Consider the following 19,625-nt stretch of genomic DNA (forward strand, 5'->3'; position numbering starts at 1 on the left):
TCCTGCAATGCTGGGGTCCAGGTAACTGACTCTGCAGCTGACAGAGTTGCCTGCGTCCACTTTGGTTCTTGGCCCTATGTCAGGACACACAACAGCACAGAAGAGATGTCACTAAGCTGCCCCCCCCCCATCATTCCAGGGATATTGAATGGAAGTCACTCACAAATGCTCTTAGGAATGTAGGAATCCACCTCCTAAGCACTCAGAAAGCATAAAGCCCTGATGGAAAAGCAGCAATGCGGTAATATTGTGTCTTTTTGAGTATCCTAGATTTCCAACATATACCTGAGTGCTGTTTCATGTGAAAATGAAGGTTAGAGAAATGTACCTGTGATAAGGCCACAAGGACAATTTGTTGTCCAAGGAGCCAACCCACAAAGGTATGATCCTGTCTTCTTACCTTCTACTTGGGCTTAGCCATGGAATTGATAAATATTCAGGTAGCGTTTCCCATAAGTCTGTTTTAACTTCTGAGGTTTCTCTGAATCTATGATTCGAACGTTAACTTTAAAATCCAGTGTTTCAAATTTAGTAGGAAAATGAGAGGGATACTTTGAACTGTTAATTATTTTTTCTTCCTTTTAGAGGTAAGGTCATTAAGTATTTCTGTGAGTAGCTTTTTTGAATAATAAAGCCAGACTATAATATAGTAAAAACAACTGAACACATTGATTCAGAGAGGCCTCGGTTGAATTTCTGGTCCTGTTCTTATAATGTGACACTGTGTAACATATTCTAATGAATCAGTTTCTGTAGCTATGAAATGAAAATTATACAATGAATAGAGATTTTATAAAATAACATATCAAAGTGCCTAGTACTCTGTGTCTAGTAAACATATTAGTCAAATCTGAATCTGACTCTATTCTGGAGTTAAATAAAAATAAAATATTTATAATGAACCAGCATGAGCTAGGCACTGGGGTTCCAAAGATGGAAAGATCGTGTTTAATATCTTGAAGTTCATTACAGTTTACAATGGAGGGAAGACCTGTAAACCGTTAATTACAAAACAGCTTAACGCATGTTTAGATGATATTAACAGAATCTTCTCTCCCCCACCCCCCTGATGTAAATTAGGAGTTTGGGATTAACGTATACACATACTATATATAAAATAGATCATCAACAAGGACCTACTGTATAGCACAGAGAACTCTATTCCATTTTCTGTAATAACCTCTATGGTAAAGGAATCTGAAAAAGAAGGAATATATGTACATGTATAACTGAATCACTTTGCTGTACACTTGAAACTAACACAACATTGTAAATCAACTATACTCCAATATAAAATAAAAAATAAATTTAAACAACCAATATAAAGTAAGAAATTAATTAATTAAATTTAAAAAAGAATATCTTTGTCCCAGGTCTATCTTCAGTCAGAGGACCAGCCCCCTCTTCCTCTTGAGGTTGCTGATAGAGATATGCATCACAAATAAAGTTAGTTAAAGTATGATGTTTTGCTAATCATAGAATATAAGAGTTTGAACCTTATGGAATATTTCCTTTTTCTCAAAAGACAAGTCTAGACTGCCTCTTTTCACTATAAAAAGCCTATCTTGGATCTTTCCCCCCCCCCCCCCGTGTGTTTAAGAAAACGTAAATGCGTATAACCTAAGAAAAAGCAAGAGAAGGTTTTTCGTGTGCTTAAAGCAGTTCTGGCTGAAATCACAAACCCAAATGTAAGGGAAGCAGGAGCTTCAAGTGGAAGGACAAGCCAGAGGGCGCAGCATATACAAAGGTTTGCAGGTAGAAGACAGCGAGACATGGTCTCATCTGGGGAAATGCAAGTAGTCCTAGATTGTTAGAGCACAAAGTGTGGGTAAGGAACATCAAGAGATGAAAACTGTAGCAGGAGATAGGGGCCAGTTCATGGAGATTTCGTGTGCCTTGTCAAAGAATTTAGAGTTTGTCTAGTGGCAGAAGGACTTATTGAAAAATGATAAGCAAGCAAAGGCTAAAAGCAAGGATGTATTTTATACAGACAAGCTTGCAAAAGAGGGAGAGGAACAGGAGGGCGCTGAAATGAAGAAAAGGAAAATGGTTATTGCCATATTCCAGGCTGAAACACCTCGAGGATCTGAGCAATAGTTAACATTCTGAAGGTCACAAAGCTAGCCATTTGCAGATCCAGGGCTTATATCCAGTTCTTCATGGTCAAAAATTTTTTAACTTACCATGAAGTTTTCAAGGATGAATCAACATCACTAAAGATTCAACTATGGTGGACTTGACCAAGAAAGAGTGGGGGGAAAGACAAATCAGTAGTTGATGCACTCCAGAACCACGCAAACATGGAAGGCATCTTTGACTTCTTCCTCTGCTTCACTGTATCACAACCCAATCAGTTACTCTTCCCTATTAAGTTTACCTACTGCCAAGCCATGTTTTAAGAGAAAGGATGATTGCCTTAGACCCTGTAGCCTGGGAATGCTACTTCATCGGATCCTATGGAGACGGAGGCAGCAGCTGACCTTCACAAGGAGCCAAGCCTTTGCCCACACTGTGCTGACCCCGCTATCAGCCAGCTTAGGCTAAATGATGCTTGATAATAAACAACTGCAAAGTCTCAGTACCTTACGAAAACAAAGTTTCTTTTCTAACTCTTGTCTTTGGGGGAGCAACTTCAGCTCTGTTTTTTATCTTTCTCACTCTGTGATGCAGGCTAAATGAGCTACACTTATCTGTACATGGTGGTCTTGAAATAGGGAAAATAGATCTGACTCCTCAAACTTCTACTCCAGAAAGGCACCTACAAATTCCTATTAAATTTTATTGACCAAAGCTGGTCACGTGAGCAAGCCTGACACCAAGGGGCAGGAAGTATGATCATCCAGCAGGGGCAAGCCCAATGGAGAGAGGGCCAAGATACAGCAGCAGCAAGTATTTTCCAAAATTCAGTCTACTAGAATTATTGAAATTCGGGCTTGGCTGGGTATTTTTGGAGATGCTAAGGTGGTTCTGTTTTACCAAGAATCTATTTTCCTGAGGGATTGAAAGAAATCATATTAAGAGATGAGAGGTCTCCAGTAACAGATTACCTGGAACAAAGCAGCATAATTGTTCAAATACAAACACACTTAATTCAGATTGCTGGCTGTAAATCATATCTCTTGCACTTCCATGCTACGTAATCATTGGCAATTTACTAAATTACACAATTTTCTTCCGTTAAATGGGAATTATTTTAAAGGAAGGAACCTCTTCATGTAAAATTTTTAGGAGATAGAGGATCCATAAAACAGTCTTCCATTTGGCGCCAGAACAAGAGCATGTAGTTGCTGTTCCAAGCTCACTGGTGGCAGAGGATGGCAGTGTGGCATCATGACACAGGGGAGCTCCAGGGAACAGCCACGCTGCCTCCTCCAGACTTACTGCAATGCTCCCCACACACACTTCCAAAGTTTTAGCAGAGGCTGTATTGTGGTCACTCTGATCAGTACATCAATAGGGGCTGTGCCTATGAAGGAATTTTGTAGAGGAAGCGTAACTAACACGGCAGATGAGACTTGCTCTTGCGCTTATAAAATATATCCTAAGTACTCCAAAAGTAAGTCAGGGTGGGGCAGGTACACAATTTCTAGAGAGATCTGGAGATTCAAATATTTCACCAATGTCAACTTCAGTGAGAAAATATGTTCCTGAAAATTTGAAATCTTTGATGTTACTGAAACATTGTACTCTATTGAAATGTTCAGCTGAAACGCAGTTGAAACTCATTTAGTTTCTATTTGAGAAAGGTGGCGCCTGCCATCTTCATCATAGAGGCACTATTGAGCTGATATTCAATTAAAAGTTGAGGAAGTCTTGATGTTAAAAACAACTTGATCCCCACTGTCAATGAAGCAACCATCAACCATCTCCCACGAGGGCATTCAAAGAACAGATTTTTTTTAATTGCATTCTTCACTCATAAACTGTCAGCTTCCCAGGTGTCTGGCCTGGATCTCTTGACCAGGGCCCCTGGGGTTAGGCCACTTTGAAAACAAGAAAGATAAGTTCTGAGAGCCTCTTCTTCAGAGTTCTAATCTGTCCATCTGGTCTATCAGCCCCTGTAGGAACCTTAGTTCTGAGTTTGGAGGTCACCTTCTTTGACGATATTCCCTTTGAACCCAGCCTGACATTGAAATCATCCTGGTTTAGTTCTTCATCCATCTACTCTGGTCTCCTTCCCACTATTAAATGGCCAGCCGGGTTTCTTGGACCCATAACAGAAATCCTGCTAGGAAAGCCCTCAGTTCCCCTCTCTTGAATCTTGGCTGCCAAAGCCTCCAGCTCATTCTAAGATTAACTCTTTGAATGGTGGCAGCCCCTGGGATGTACCTGCTGAGACTATAGAAGATCTTGACTGTCATATGTTAGAATCTCCAATTCTATTCTATCCTGCTTTTAGGATTCTAAATATATATAATGGAAAAATAAAATATATATATATTATATATATATACATATATATATACAACTCTAAAATATATAAGTATAAAATATATATATATATATAAACAACTCTAAAGAGACAAATTTTCAGCATAAAAACAAAGATATTTAGATATTTAGGGTACAGAGAGCAAACATGAAGGCCATTTTATTCATAACATCTCTTAGGTGCCATGTCCATGTGAATACATAGAACGTGCAGAGGTTAATGATTATGATGATTCTATTTTACTGACTGGTCTGAATTAATTGTGTATGTAAATCATGTGTCACAGAAGGGCCTCAGGCTCTAGTAAATAAGCAGTCACTGAGAGACCATTATGTGTAGGATGGTCATTAGTACTTTCTGAGCACATTAAGCTTCATTTCATGACCAGTTTTCAGTTTCAATGTAGTGATATACATATATATCCTTTACAATATGGAATGTGTCATTATACTTATTTGTACTCATTTAAAATTGTTTAAATTTACCAGTGTGGCTTGCTTTAATTAAAATGTGCAAATCAAGAACTTCTGCTGATATTATTCATTCCCTCTACAATGTCACTGAAGTTTAATTTATTCGGTCATCATCTTAAACCAATAAATCCCTAAACATTAACAGTCATTTTTGTTCCATTAATTAAGTGCTTTATAAATAAGAAACTGCTCTGGGCTGAAGTTCATGAAATAAGTCACTTAGATAATACATCCAAAGGAGCAGAAGACTAAGTCAAGGCCAACATAATTATATTTGGTGTTTATTATAGGTCTAATGTCTGGATTTAATGTTATGACTTTCATTTGAAATTAAACGTTAAGTATAGCCATTTGATTGGTAGGGTGTGCTATTTATCTGAGCCTTGAAAATGGCCTTTCTCTTGAAAAAGCAATACAAGTAGTCATTTATTTAGAAAATATGTAACAAGTACCTACCATTTGTGTTGTGGTATATTCAGGGATAAAAGTAATCATAATCTAGTTGAAAGGATAGGAAATAACTAAAAATAAAGATCCAGAGCTAGTCTCTAAAAAGTATAACTGTCCATGATTAAAAGCATTTTCCTTCTACCATGATCAATAGGAATAAAATCTATCATATATATTAATGTCACCATGGTTCTCTTATTAATCAGAATAGCCCTTTATGATAAAGAATATACATTTATAACTACTAACATAAGAAAGGAATGAATAAGACTCAAAAGTGAAAGAGGAAAGAAGGAAAAAGCTCAAATCTTGCCTACAGTGGACATTGCATAGCATATTTTAACTCACTTATTCTTGCTTCCTCCATACAAATATTTATAAATTACATCACCATCCATGTATGTATGCATTTACAACTCATCTTTTTTCTTAGTATCTAGAAGTTGTTTATAAACTCATTTTTAACAATTTAGCCTTGTCAAATTTGCTTCTGTATTTATTTTTTTAATGTTGATTTGATTGCCATTTTATCACTCAATATGCCTCATATGAAGTCACACAATTGAAATTTTTATTAGAATTTAGTACCTGAAAACTGTTTCTTGAAAATTATAAAGCTCTTAATTTTGGTGATAATGTCTCTTACTCTTTTTGCCTTAAATTCAAGGAAGCTGAGTCCATCTGAAGCTCAATCACAGAAACTACCTTACCCTGAGGCTTAACCTATTTTTCTTCTTTTTCCCATTCTGATTGGTCTCCTTCCATTTCTTTATTATTGACCTAAGATATGCCTTTCATTGCATATCTCACTCCTAAATCTGTTTTTGGAAATAAAATTATACAAATAAACTAAACGAGAATAGATTTTTTTAATAGAAAATAGACAAGAATTTAACAAAAGTGTAAAATGGTCACATTCAAATTTAATTTACTGGTAGAAAAAAAAAAAAGGGAAGAGAAGAAAAAAACAGAAAACAAAAAGGCCAATCTACTTTCCAAGAGTAAAACCATGAAAACTGGAATTTATAGTGGTTGATGAAATGCCCTTTCAGGCCCTACTTCTTTTTTGAGGCATCTGCTAATATTCAGACCAGTCAAATTCTCTGAAATGTCACATACTATGAGGACTTTATTTTAACATCACTTGAGACATGATATGAAAATGTTTGATTTATATCATGCTTTCCCATGTATTATTCAAAATCAAAATCGTATTGGAAGAAGATGAAATCTCCAAGTCATCTTAGAAATTCAGAGAGTAAAGCATTTCACAAGGCAAATTCTAACAGTAGAAATTAGCATCAGAAAGAGCCAAGTGTCAAATAACTGCATCTCTTTCAAAGACAGAGCAATAGAGCGTGTGTACCTCAAGACAAATCACTTCCCTGCTCTAAGCTTCTGTGACTCCCCATTACCGATATTAAAAAACAAAAACAAAAACAGGCAAAAACTATCTGATTTCTTTGGTCCATATATAACAAGGTCTATAATCTGACCTAGTCTGAATTCTAGTCTTCTTTTCTTCTCTCCTGCATCCCTCCCAGCCTTGCCATGGACTCTTAGGTTCTAGAAACAGCACACACTTCTCATTTCTCTGGTCACACTGCATGCATCATTATCTGGATGTTTTCTCTTAATGCCTTTCATTTTTCAGGGAATGCTCACTCACACTCCCTCCACCTATGCTGAACACTGGCCAGTCTTTGGATCATCGGGCATCTGAACTCCCTAGGAATCTTTTCAAGATGTTCAGCCTTCCTCTCATTGCAGAAGAGAAGGATGTCAGATACTTGTTCTTCTTTTCCTTTGCAGCATGAATATGGTCACTTGTGATGGTCTCAGCCTTTTTAGTCTGTGGGTATTGATGCAAAAAAGGGGAACTAGGAAGAATTTTCTCTGGTGGTAGAGGTTGCAGAGGTTTTTCTCTAGTTGCAGCAAGAAAAAGTCTCCAAGATGAACTCAAAATGGATTAAAGACCTGAATTTAAGGCCAGACACTCTAAAACTCTTTGAGGAAAACATAGGCAGAAAACTTTTTGACATAAATCGCAGCAAGATCTTTTTTGACCCATCTCCTAGAGCAATGAAAATAAAAACAAAAATAAACAATGGGGCCTAATTAAACTCAAAAGCTTTTGCACAGCAAAGGAAACCATAAACAAGATGAAAAGACAACCCTCAGAATGGGAGAAAATATTTACAAATAAAGCAACTGACAAAGGATTAATCTCCAAAATATACAAACAGCTCATGCAGCTCAATATCAAAAAAACAAACAATCCAATCCAAAAAGTGGGTGGAAGACCTAAATAGACATTTCTCCAAAGAAGACATACAGATGGCCAACAAACACATGAAAAGATGCTCAACATCACTAATTATTAGAGAAAGGCAAATCAAAACTATGTGGTATCACCTCACACTGGTCAGAATGGCCATCATCAAAAAATCTACAAACAACAAATGCTGGAGAGGGTGTGGAGAAAAGGGAACCCTCTTGCACTGTTGGTGGGAATGTAAACTGATACAGCCACTATGGAGTACAGTATGGAGGTTCCTTTAAAAACTAAAAATAGAACTACCATATGACCCGGCAATCCCACTCCTGGGCATATACCCAGAGAAAACCATAATTCAAAAAGATACATGCACCCCAATGCTCACTGCAGCACTATTTACAATATCCAGGACATAGAAGCAACCTAAATGTCCATCAACAGAGGATAGGATAAAGAAGATGTGGTACACATATACAATGGAATATTATTCAGCATAAAAAGGAACGAAATTGGGTCATTTGTAGAGACGTGGATGGACCTAGAGACTGTCATACAGAGCAAAGTAAGTCAGAAAGAGAAAAACAAATACCGTATACTAACACATATATGTGGAATCTGAATAATTGGTATAGACAATCTTATCTGCAGGGCAGAGGTGGAGATACAGACGTAGAAAACAAACGTATGGATACCAAGGGAGAAAGGTGGATGTGGGATGAATTGGGAGATTGGGATTGATATATATACACTACTGATACTATGAATAAAATAGATAACTAATGAGAACCTACTGTATAGCTCAAAGAACTCTACTCAATGCTCTGTGGTGACCTAAATGCAAAAGAAATCCAAAAAAGTGGGGATATATGTATATGTATAGCTGATTCACTTTGCTGTACAGTAGAAACTAACACAACATTGTAAAGCAACTATACTCCAATAAAAATTAATTAAAAGAAAGAAGAAGTCTCCAAGATTTCAGTGACAGCAGTATACATGAACAGAAACTCATTCTCAGAGCATGATTTGAGGTCGTATGCTGGTTGTATCACATTGAAGCAAGATTCTCGAGCCCTCCTAGAGATCCTCTGAGCAACTTAATGTCCTTGCAATAAGCTCCTCTTCTGCTCAAATTCACTAAAGTCTAAGATTCTGAAGCTAAAGATCCTGGCTTATATAAAGTCCATCGAAATTTTTTTCCAAAATTACTTAGGGCCCAGATCAAATTACCCCAACTCTTTGAATCTTTGTTTTATGCTTCTAAGTGGAAAGAATGTCTCTATTTTATGAAAAATCTGTAACATTTGTTGACTGAAAAAAATTGCACAACCTAAAAGGTGAGAATTATGGTTTATTCAGTGGACATACTGAAGACTTAAGATAGCTCTGAGGGACTGTTCTGAAGAAGTAAGGGAGGATATATAGGAGTTAGGCAGGAGTTTTTGCAAATAAATAAACAAACAAATAAGATGGTCAAATATCAAAAGATAACTGCTAGTTAAAGAAAAACAGACACCGCAAGTTAATAAATTTAGTACTTTTCTATATATGGAAAGATGCAAGAGTCTGGGCTTAGTGAAATTGCTCCTTTGATCTCCACCTTAAACTATCTAGGGCCAGTATCCTGTTTTTCTCCACCCTGAATCCCCTCAGGGTGCACCATTTGGGGTGGCTGCAGAGGCTGACGACTTGATGGCAGCAACATCCTTCGTTTACTGATATGGCAGGTGACATTCTTTGTCCACACATTGTGCACATTTTCTTACAGAACTCATTACTTCCTGCCTCAATAAATATTTGTATATACAGTTTATCTCTAGAACTATTCAACATACAATCTTGACTCACAAAACAATCTTTCAGATGGTAAGCGCTTATGATTGGTGGACGTGAGAGTCTCTGCTGATCTGACAAATGAATGTTCTCTGTAGCCCCTCTTGGTTAGCGATGTTGAAGAAGATGATATTTGACTTTAACTCTATCTTCACAGCAGCAACATTTGAGATGAAGCTATCACAACGGTAACCATTTAAGATAAATCATTTAACAATCAAAGAGGCAAGTAGAGGAGCATATATCAACGCACCCCTGTTAATTCCTCACGAGAAATGAGTAAAGAACAAAATTACGATGATTAGACATACTATGATAATATGATTATATATACTATCATTTTGGATTTGGGGATTTGAGGATTAACATCTTGGACTTTTGGAGTACTTGGATTGGGGGAGGAGAGGAGAAAGGGAGGCAAACACTGTTCTGGTGCTTTCTTCTGGGTCCAAAACCAGTGGAAGAGAGGCAAAGGGCACAAGATGGGCGCCTCCTTGTGATGTCCTGAGGAAGAATCAGCACCTGCCCAACTGAGCCTCACCTCTGTGGACCTCTGTCCTGGTAGGCGGAATTCACACAACATGAAAAATGGTTGATATTGACTCCAGGAAATATGTCAGTTACAGTTAATCAAGGCACTTATCAACAAGATCAATGCATTCTTCTTGTTCACAAAATTACCCAGAGCACTGGGAGTTTTCACAGATCCTTTCATAGAAGGTTTTGAATGCCCGTTTTCAACATAAGTCTCATTCCAGTAGTAGTTTTAAACAAAAGATACTTTGCACTTGATACTATTATAATGAAGTAACATGAATTCAGGAGATAATAACCTTCCTTAAGAGAACTTAAAACCATATATAATAGCCTTCCCATGGGTCTCCCTTCCACATTTTCTGCACTCAGGATCTCATGGTATAATAAAGGAGACACAAGAGAAAAGATAATTGCAGTGTAGTGTGAAAACTAGCTCAGATGGCTTTAAGCTATTTGGGAGACAAGGGAGGGGATCTAAACAAAGCTTGGGATATCAAACAGGACTTTACAGAGAAGATACTATCTGAGCTAATCCTGGAGGGTGAGTAAACCTTAGCCACAAGGGAAGGAAGCCACAAAGGAAGTGGTGTGACTAAGTCCCATCAGGGAGAGAGGGTGCAAAAGCATGGTTGAGACACATCTTTTGAAGAGGATGGGTTAGGGATAAGTTTAGAGAGGTGAGCCATTAAGATTGCTTACCGTCATTAGAATTTAATTTGGGGAAATAGTGAAGAATCCATTCAATGTGGATTTTGCATTAGGAATATCGCCTTGACTAATAGGTGGAGGCTAGATTGGAGATAGAAGTATTGGAAACCATATTTTAGGAAAATATTATGGGGTTCCAGATTATGGTGGCTGTGGGGCTGGAGGGTGGTGATGGAAATGAGATGCTTCTAGATCAGGGCTGTACAACAGCAACATAATGGGAACGACGTAAATGTTTTAGTAACCACATTAGGAAAAAGCAAAAAGAACAAGTAAAACTAATATATTTTATTTTAATGAGTGTATACAAAATATTATTTCAATATGGACAAAATATTAAAACTACTGAGATATTTTACATTTTCATGCACAGTTATCGAAATTTGGTGTATATTTTACACTTAGAATACACCTTGACTCTTATATTAAGTATTTTCAGAAATACTTGAACTTCATTTAAGTGAGGCTTCCAATCTTGGGGATTTCAACCATAATATAAAAACACAGATGCACGGAATTATCCGAAGCAAACAGAAAGACACCCACCCCTATCATCTTAGTAAATATGGAAAAGGAGTTTACTATGAATAGATAATTTAATAAAGTCCACAGAAAGATTTACATTTCTGTTTCAAGAAGACTTCCTGTAAGTTTTGATAATAAAGATTTTATTTTTCCCTCTAAAAGCCAACATCTCTAAGTATTTCTTTTCTACTTAGAACACTGAGAGATATCAAAATCCTTTACATATAGGAAAACATTTGAACTAATGAGAAATAAACTATTGTATACATGTACGGCATTTTTTATACCAAACATTGTGTTCAAAAGCAGTTTTCTTTTAAATATAATATAATTAAGATTAAGGATACATTATTTTCTTTAATTTAGAATAATATATTTTCCTAATATAGTCTTAAATATATATAAAAAACTGATGTCATTTTTAATTTTTATCCTCCTTCGAAGGCGTCAAAAGAATATATGAGATACTTTTTTATATCATATTTATGTACTTTATAACCATTTAAAACTTAAAAAAATGCAAAAAGTTGGATTTTAAAATGATTAACTGCAGGCTTAATTTTTATTCTAGGTATACTTTTAGAATGAATTATTAATCCCATGGTTTATTACCATTGAAACAATTAAATTGATGATTGGTAAGACATTGATTCACAAAAGCTGATCTGTCGGAAGAATGCTAAAAATGTAGGCTTAATTTTGGTCACTATGTTGTGTTTATTATATGTCAGGTATTTTCCTTAGTACTTTAGGTATATTAATTCATTTAATCCTCACAACAGTCCTATGTACAGATCCTTTCGTCATCATTATCATCATCATCAGATCATCATTATCATCTCTTCTTTAGAGGTGAGCTAAGTGAATCAAGAGAGAAGATAAGAAAGGCCAGCTCACGCAGCTGGCCATTGGCAGAGCCCAGGTTTGAACCCTGGCACTCTGGGCCTGTGTCTGCTGCCCTTACCTCCATCACCTTTCACTTTAAAGCTTGATTTTTAAACCATTTGAGGAGGTTCCTCATAAGGTAATAACTTAGACTTGACTGGTCATACTCAAAGTGTATATATAAATTAGTGACTGGAGAAGGATCCTTAATAGCAGGCGTCCCCAACCCCCGGGCCGTGGACCGGTACCGGTCCGCGGCCTGTTAGGAACCGGGCCACACAGCAGGAGGTGAGTGGCAGGCGAGCGATAAATCTTCATCTGCTGCCCCCCGTCACTCCCCATCGCTGCTCCCCAGCGCTTGTATTACCGCCTGAACCATTGCTCACATTACTTCCTGAACCATCCCCTCCCCCGGATCAGTGGAAAAATTGTCTTCCACGAAACTGGTCCCTGGTGCCAACGAGGTTGGGGACCACTGCTTTATAGTAGGCTACAAGACTTCTAAGCACCCGTAGGATTCCACAGGTTTTCCTGATTCTGTCATGTTTAACTTTTCACCTGTGAACTTTGTGACAAGAAAGCCTTATTCATCAAACTTGCAGAACTCCAAGCATGAGAATGATAAAGAACACACAAGAGAATAAAATTAAGATTCAAAATGGACTTAGTAGAACCAGAAGTTCGCCTCTTTAACACTTAATTCAACAAATTCAACACTCAATTCCTTCTTGGAGATCAAAAGCGATAACAACAACAAAAATGCAGACAAACAAAACAATGACAAAGACTGTCTTGACAGCAGTTGACGAAAAAGAGATCGGAGTGCTTTAGTTGACCACAGATTCCAGCAAGAAAACCCAAAGATGATGTCATCAAACAACAGCCACCACCACCATCCCCTTATCCAGCATGCTAATTACATGCTTCTATGTTGCATTAAGAGAAAAACACTGTTCAAATCAACTAAGCTTTCCTCCAGCATTGTATTCAGAACTAGTCAGACCACATCTAGGAGACTGAATCCATTTCTAGATGTGATTGTATGGCACCAAGTAGAGAGAATTCAGAATGATTTAACTGGGATAGTTTGGAATCTGGTCTGAGTATCATGTCCTAAAAGAATGGTTGAAAAACTAGAGAAGTTAAGATTTAATTGGGAACATAAAATCATTTTTAAATATTAGGAGGTGGGGGGAGGTGCATCATTCATGTGCAGGAAGGAATAGACTTATTTTCTCTAATGTTTCAAAGGGAAAATATAAAACCAATGGGTAGGGTATGCAGGAAGATAACACAATTTCAATAATATAAATGCATTGTCTTGTGAAGGAATGAGCTCCCCATCCTTGAAAGTAAGCAAGCATAGGATGAATAAATGTCAGCCTATTTTTGTGGAGCTCTCTGACTTAAGAAAGAGGTTGGATTAAACGACCACTGAGGTCCCTTCCAATTTTGAGATGCTATTAATGAACCTCTTTTCACATCACATCTCTGTTTTATTCTGTACCTGAATTTTTATTCAATGTTACTTCAGCTTAATTAAGCAAACTAAATATTTTTCTTAACTCAGTACCTTTTAATCAATAATAACAGCATCCCATGCAAATATATTATTAGAGGAAAACTTAAGTGAAATAATCAATGTTTGAATAAATTTTTGTCTTCAGCTAAGATCTTGTGATAATCTCAAAATTTATTTTTGAAATCATAACAGTGGAAACTTTTAAGATACAAATTTAACAAATGGATACAAAGAAAAGATAATGGGATTTTAGTATGCCTTTGTACCTGAGGGTTTGTCACTAACCAGAAAACCCATTTAATTAAAATAATTGACTATAGGAGAGTCAGGCTGTAACATAATACCACTGTTTTCAAAGTGTACCTTTGAATAGCCACTGGCACCTCATCTTTTTCAAGTTCTTATTAAATTTTAGTTATGAAACATTTTACTGGATTGACACTGCCCATTTAATCTTTGCTAAAGGGACTAAAGGCTCTGAAAGCTAATTATTTCAAATGCAGATATTCAAATCTACATCTCTGACTCGACAAGTGATTTTTTAACAGTTGCTGAAAGCTAAAAAAAAAAAAAAAAAAAAAACATGGAGCTTTTTCACAATGACTGCTACATTATGCATTGATTTAACTTAGCTTCTGCTGTCTGATTTGCCTGTATCTTAAAAGAGATGGGAAAAGATAGTGCTTTTTTCCCCTGGGACCAAGAGACAGAGTTGTGTGGCTTAAAAATTCCAAATCTAATTTTAATAATGTCCTAACAACCTAAAAAAATACAACCACTGTAAATAATGATACATAGGGACATTTCCACATAGATTCAAACTTAAGGTAAAAATATGTTTTCTATGGCATTTAGAGTGTTTGAATTTTATCTTATTTATTAAATCCATAAACTGATGAATGCTTTGGTGATGTCTAAGACACATAGAATTATTTTCGTAGATGAAGAAACTGTAGCCGAGGAATTTTAACATTTATCAAATCACTAAAATGTTTTTGTTTTGTTTTGTTTTTTTAAATTATTTATTTATTGATTTTTGGCTGTGTTGGGTCTTCATTTCTGTGCTAGGGCTTTCTCTAGTTGCGGCGAGCGGGGGGCCACTCTTCATCGCGGTGCGCGGGCCTCTCACCATCGTGGCCTCTCTTGTTGCGGAGCACAGGCTCCAGACGCGCAGGCTCAGTAGTTGTGGCTCACGGGCCCAGTTGCTCCGCGGCATGTGGGATCTTCCCAGACCAGGGCTCGAACCCGTGTCCCCTGCATTGGCAGGCAGACTCTCAACCACTGCGCCACCAGGGAAGCCCCTTTGTTTTGTTTTTAATTCTCTCTCTCTAACCTGGGATGCCAAGTGTAACTAAGGATGACATACTATGAATGACAAATTTCGCAAGGTCGTCACAGCCCGTGATTGGAAAAGCCCTTCATCCTCTCTTCCTCCTTCCCTGCCCCCTCACCCCCTCCTTTCTCTTCCTTTCCTCTTGTTCTTTCTCCTTCCCCTTCTGCCTCTGGTCATCCTGCCACTCCGTTTATTCTTCCTCTCCTCCTCCTCCCTTTTTAGTTAAAAAAATGCATGCTGTAAAAAGTTTCAATACCAAAGTATTTTCCTTTTATAGTTTTTTTTTTCTCTTGCTCCACTCATAAAATATTCTTATGAAGATGTAATGTTAAATGCAGTCCCAGACCAAAGTTTGTCTTTTACTTATTTTTGATCCTATATCTTCACAGAAGATGTACTTGTGCATGTGTATAGTTTAAATCGTTTGAATAGGAAAAACTATATGTAATATATAAATTTGAAAATAGTTTTAAATGATTAATTTTAAATGACTTCCAATCTCAATTTCCTTAATTTTTAAAGCTTAATCTGCTTTTGAAAATTGCAAACCTATTTTTTTTTTTAACCACTTAAAAAATTCTGTTACACGTTCTTGCTCTACAGCTCATGCTGTTTGCATACATGTATCTGTGTGTGCGTGCCTCTGTGGATATACTGAACAAATATTTAGTGATAAAACTTGCAGTCCAATAGTTGGAGTTCTAAGCTTATCTGATCATATTGATGAATGTTTAAATTTCCATTGTATTGATAAAAGATGTTAATTGGCAAAAATGGATGAACTCCAAGTAATTGCCATTATAATTACTATAATGACATTCATTATATTATGACAAAATAAAATTAAAAATTGAGGAACAAAGCAAAGAAGCAGTGAGCCCGGTCCAGTTGAAATACTTCATTCAGGACGCATCCAGCTGGGAGCTATCTCAGTTTTCCTTTGGCGTCGCTCCATGGCAGGAAAAGGGGGTAAAAAGCAGAATTCTGTCACTGCAAAGGTAAAGTGTGAGGACAGCCTATCCTGCCAAAAAGGTCACAGACCAATGCCACCTTGATTCTCTTTAATGGCCGAGGCGGTTATTCTTTTTAAAGAACATTCCAGTGACTGGTGGAGAAGAAGAAACCCAGAGCGCACTCAGGAAGATTTTTTAGACGAATGATTGGATGCGAAAATGTTCTCAGCCAGGAAATTTTTAGCCTTTTTTTTACAGCTCCCCAGGTTTTCCTTCCATTTTTCAGTCATGTGAACAAACAGCTGCGAAACCAGCCTGAGACTTTCCCTGATGCAGGAGGGAATAACAGGTCACCGGCCACGAATGTGTCTGTTTCCATCAGTCCAGAACAACCGCTCTCCTTTCTGGGCCCGATCACCCCATCCAGCCAATTCTTTACTCAGCAGATTGACTGGCAGGTGGAAATCTTTACAGTTAAACAAGCTCAACTGTCTGTGTGTGGAGGATACGGGACTTGAAAAAAATTAAGAGCTTAAAACCTGACACATATGGATTTCCAAATAAGGGTTTTACATTTCCAAATAAAAATATCACACTGATCTTCTCTCCAGCCAGTTAATGCATAGGTAAGAAAGCATGACCTGGGCCTTTAGCATTCACATGTCCTTTTCGCTTGAGAGCTGTATATCTAGATGAGGGACCCTGAGTAAGAATATATGCAATAATTGAGAAGAAATTATGGTGAGGCTTACCATTAAGCAAAAATGAGATTCCTTAACTGTCTTCTATGTCTTCTATCTCCCACCTTGATGTTGCAACACTGAGCACTGAGATTTTCTCAAAGGCCTTAGGAAATTCTTCTAAAATATTCAACACAAAATTCTGTTTCGTTTTCTTGATTTTAAAAAGCCAAACAACATATGACGTCGAGAACTTTTCGGAGATGGTGGCCGTAGGTAGGGAGTGACGGAGCATCACAGCAATTGCATGTGGCACCTGGACCCAAGTCCAGACGTCACTGCTCCAGGAGGAGGCCGCGACATGTGGGCCCGACGGTGCCTCAGGCTGCTCCTATCTGAAAAATGGAAGAAAATCCAAGTCCCTAGCGCCCAAGGGAATTGCTTTAATGATACAATCATTCTTTTCAAAGTGTAAGAGGAACACTTAACACAAACACAAACTGGCAATGTCTGCTTGTAATTACAGGTCACTCTTGGCTTTTCTAAAAGACAAAAAATACACAGGGCTAGACTGTGGATGCGTACAGGAAATTGTGTGGGGCAGTTTGTGGGTGGTATCACAACTAAGTTTGCATTAAATAACAGTCTCCTACAGTCAAACTTCTTATTTTTTGTAAAAGGTAAATATACTTGGAGGAACAGCCCTACATGATGGCAGAGGAAGTGGTTTGCTTCTGGGGTAAGATTTGAAAGACATCTACTGACTTATCCAAAAATATTTCTACCACCAGCCTGTGGTGTTACCGGAAAATGCCTCACCGTTCCTTTGGGACATTATCTCCAAAATGTATGTTGAAATGTATTACCTCGCAGCTCTTACAGATTAATCCATTATCACTCGGTATATTAGCAAGAATTTGTTTATTGGGATTCAGGAGCAAAAAAAAGACAAGAAGGAGCAAGATGCACTTTGCAGAAGAGCCCTGGGGGCAGTGAGTGTCTAGATCTGAGAAAGCTGAGAGGGACAAGGGCGAGTGAAGGGGGCAGGGAAAGAATGGTCCAGGGGAGGCCACTGCAGATTTTCTCCTATATCCAGCTCTACATTCCTAAACTCCAGAATGATGCAGTTTACCCCCCCCCCCCCATGATAGGCATTGTACACTTCCTTGTCTTGGTGGTGGTTACTTGTCTGTTTGTCCCTAGCCTACTTTTAATTCCTCGGGCTCTGTCCTTAAGATCTCAGTATTCCCACAGCTCCTAGCAGTGGTCTTGTCCTTAAGTGTTGTAATAAAACTTACTAAATGAATGAATAAAACCAATACACCGGTTATGGCTACACTGGGATCTTAGCAAATGGGGGATCAGATTTTCTCACTTTCATACAATCCAGGCAACGGTTTAAAAAACTTGGTGATCAAATCGCTTACCCGACTAGTTATCACGGCACATTCTATGCACTCACAGGGTACGATTACTTTGTCCATTTATAGGTTTTTTTGTTTCTTCGCTTGTTTGTTTTGCTTTATATCTGTCTCCCTGGTTGAATGCTGTGTTATGGAATGAATAAAACCAAAACTTGGTCATCTTTTTAATATCTCATATCATTAAAAAAAAAATCTTTCCTCCCTTTCTCTGCAACCCACCAGATGTCCCAAATCCCCACCTCACCATCTCTGACCATATCAGCCACATCATACCAAAGAGGCACGAGTGCTTGAAGAATGACAGGAGAGAAAAAGGAAGGGAAGGAGGAAAGGAATGAAAAAGAGAGAGAGAGAGAAGCAGTAAGAAATATACGTACAATCACTTAGTTTTTTTCCTCCAAGGAAAACTGATTAAATGGTCCTCACATAGTAACAGCATTTTGCTTGCTTGGCCATTTCATGAGGAAGGGGCTGCACACTTGAGTCAGTGTGCTGAGTTGTTCAGGCTTGGGGTGGGAAGCAGCAGCGGCAAACGGGTAGTTTCAGGGTCACGCCAGCAGTTTGATGTCTCTTTCATCTTGTTTCCACTCTTCCAGAAGGGAATTCTTTATCTGATTGTATCATGCCAACGAATTCTCTTACTTTGTAGGTGAAACAGGCTCGGATATGAATATGCCCTTCTCCTGGGGTGTTCTACAAAAGATTACTGAGAAATTGGAGCTACATTTCAAGAAGGTCTTAATTCATACTTATTCAGATAACGTTATACCACCTCAAATTCTGCTTTTAGCTACAGGAGTTTAACGAGTCAGTCTAGTCTTTCGGAGATACTGTTGAGAAACTGTTTACTTTGTCAAGGTCCATGATTTCATGGGTCATTAGCCATGCCTGCAGGTACTGTACAAAAACTGCCCAGGCAGCAACTTTTCTAAACAGGTCTCTGGAACAGTTCCATTGTCCTTATGGTCTTTTATGGCAGCTCTGTTTCACTTGCTCCTGAATGCATGGCCTGGAAACCTGTGTTTTGACTCTGGAAGACGTCAAGCTTCTGTACATAGGGCCACTTCTGTCAGTTACTTTTCTCAGCCTACAAGAGCACACGATGATCTATGTATTAGGTAAAGTCTTTGTGTTATTCATTTTTTTAATTCTACAGGACACAGAGCCTAAACAGGAGAGGTATTCATTAAATGTTGAATGAGTATACTTGTCATTGTGAATAAATCAAAACCTATAGACCTTTTTCCCACCAGTCTCGTAGTAGATTTAAGAAGCATGGATTTTCCAGTTACGTTTGGAAAATTCTCACAAAGAGAGAACTGAGAGTTTACATATCAGTACCAGTAGCTTTTCAGTATACGACAGGACTCAGAGAGTGCAGAACAATTTTAGAATTATGAGGTGAACTGCTCTTCTTGATTTTGGTGAAGTGTGTTATAACTGGGCGGGGAGGAGGGGGACTCCTGAGCTCTTTGGAGCCCTTAAAGGGTTGAGAATCATACCATGGGGGTGGTTTTGGAGAAGTACAATTTTATAATTTATAAAACCTCTGTTGCTTGATTCCCTACATCCCAAGAAACCTGAGGGAAATG

Source organism: Balaenoptera borealis (assembly GCF_965194805.1).
Source record: "Balaenoptera borealis genome assembly, chromosome: 9".
NCBI lineage: Eukaryota > Metazoa > Chordata > Mammalia > Artiodactyla > Balaenopteridae > Balaenoptera > Balaenoptera borealis.